Source organism: Vombatus ursinus, unplaced genomic scaffold (assembly GCF_900497805.2).
Source record: "Vombatus ursinus unplaced genomic scaffold, bare-nosed wombat genome assembly UNPS02014907.1, whole genome shotgun sequence".
Classification (NCBI taxonomy): domain Eukaryota; kingdom Metazoa; phylum Chordata; class Mammalia; order Diprotodontia; family Vombatidae; genus Vombatus; species Vombatus ursinus.
In genome coordinates this window covers 9,282-11,335 of record NW_020954685.1, presented here as the reverse complement: position 1 = coordinate 11,335, position 2,054 = coordinate 9,282, and positions in this window count along the sequence as shown.

The window sequence follows — 2,054 nt, the reverse complement described above, 5'->3', positions numbered from 1 at the left end:
TTAATAGGTGGTCTTTTCAAGGAGTTTCACTACAAAGGGCAGAAGAGATGTGATCATAGTTATAGACAACGGAAGGATCTAGGGAAGGTTTTTTCGAGACGGGAGAAATATAGGCATGTTTGTAGGCAGTAAGAAATGAGCCAGTAGAGAAGGAGAGATTGAAAATAAGTGAAAGAGTGGGGATGGCAGAGAGGGCAGTCTGTTGGAGGAGACAGGTTGCAGTAGGATCACTTGAACAGGTGGAGGGGTTAGCCTTGGTAAGGAGAAAGGCCATTGCATTATAAGAGATGGGGTAAAGGAGGAGAGAGTGACAGAAGGCACCTAAGTGAGAGGAAATGAAGAAAGGACAAAAGGGAGCTCATGGCAAATGGTTTCAATTTTTTCCTGTAAAATATCTGATATAGATTATACATGTTCAATCATGTAAAACATCTCCATATTAGTTATTTTGTACTTGAGGGAAAAAAGAATGTAAGAAAGTGAAGAATAGTATGTTCCAGTCTGTATTCGGACAATATCAGGTTTTTTTTGGGGGGGGGAAGAGGAGGAAGGAAGGAGGGGTAGAATTTGGAATGAAAAACTTAAATGTTAAGAATTGTTTTAACATGTAATTGGGGGAGAAATAAAATATTTTAAAAAATAAAATATAAGGCAAGGTTCTCAGCTGAGGGGATGCTGGGAGGGGGAGCCAGGAGAAGTTTGAGGAGGGATGAGAAGGCTTGGAAGAGCCTCTGTGGAGAGAAGGATGAGTTGATAAGAGAGGTATAGTAGGATTGCCTAGCAGCAGCGAGGACCCAGTTTAAGTCGTGTAACCTAAATCTGTAGTGAACCCAGTTACAACAGTTGCATAATTTTCTCCATCTTCATTCAGCGGCACATTCCAGGTATTTGGATTTAGACTACTGTGCCAGCTGCTTCCACCAGGAGCAAACAAACATTACTGGTATTGCATCTTTTCTCTATTCATGAATTCTGGGAGAGTCAATTATCTGGTCAGTTGATAGAACTCAGGACCCAACTTCCAGCCGCTTTTTGTCACTCATCACACTATTGCTCATTAGAACCAATAATCCAGTCTCCCACCTGCTTCTTGTCACAGTTTGGTTGTACAGGACCTCAGTTATTCTCCCTGCTTTTTTCATTGCTAGAGGAGTAGTAGAGTGAATTCCTCCCTCACCAGATATTCCTCTCCCTTGTCCTTGAATTTTTTCTTCCCAGGTTAGTAGATAGGCCTAGTCCTAGAATAATGGTGTCAAACTCAAATTGAAATAAGGATCACTAAATCATACATAAGGATCCCTGTGAGCTGCATATTGGCTTAGAAAATCACATATTATCTATGTTCTATTGTATTTTTATTTATTTTGTTAAGTATTTCCTAAGTACATTTTAATCTGGTTCTGAGGCATTCTACCATGTGTTTGACACCTCTGTGCTAGAACACTTTGGACTCTAGATTGGTCTCCTGTCTCAATCTTTGGCTCTTTTGGGGGAAGATTTGTGGGCAAGCCCAGCTTTCAAAGTTTTATGAGCAGGACTGATTTGGCCCATAGCATTTTCCTGGAGATTGTTCCTTCCTTTTCTTATCTTAGTGGAGCATAGTGAGGAAAGGGTTATACTCTAGATTGCCAGGAGCTTTACTTAGTTTCCAATTAAACATTACATGAAACTATAGTAAATCAAACTTTTTCTTAGGCATTTTTATACATTTGTTTTTAGTCTGTTAAAGCAATTTTAAAACTGGCTCATGGCTTAAATTGAAATTGATGACAAAAAAATAACATTTCAGCTAAATTAATCTTTTTCTGTGAGATACTCAGCAACATCATAAACAGATAATTGAATGGTAACAGATTAGGTTTTCTTTGACAAATATCTCATTTAAGTTAATCATAAAATGATGATTATATATTGCCCTATTTTATGGTTTGTCTATGTATAGAATTGAAGCAATAGCAAAGAAAAACATCAAAGATGGCTAGCGAGAAAGGACCACCTCTGATCTTCACTTCAAAGGAGTCCAAACAGAAAAAGATGTACATATCAGTACATTT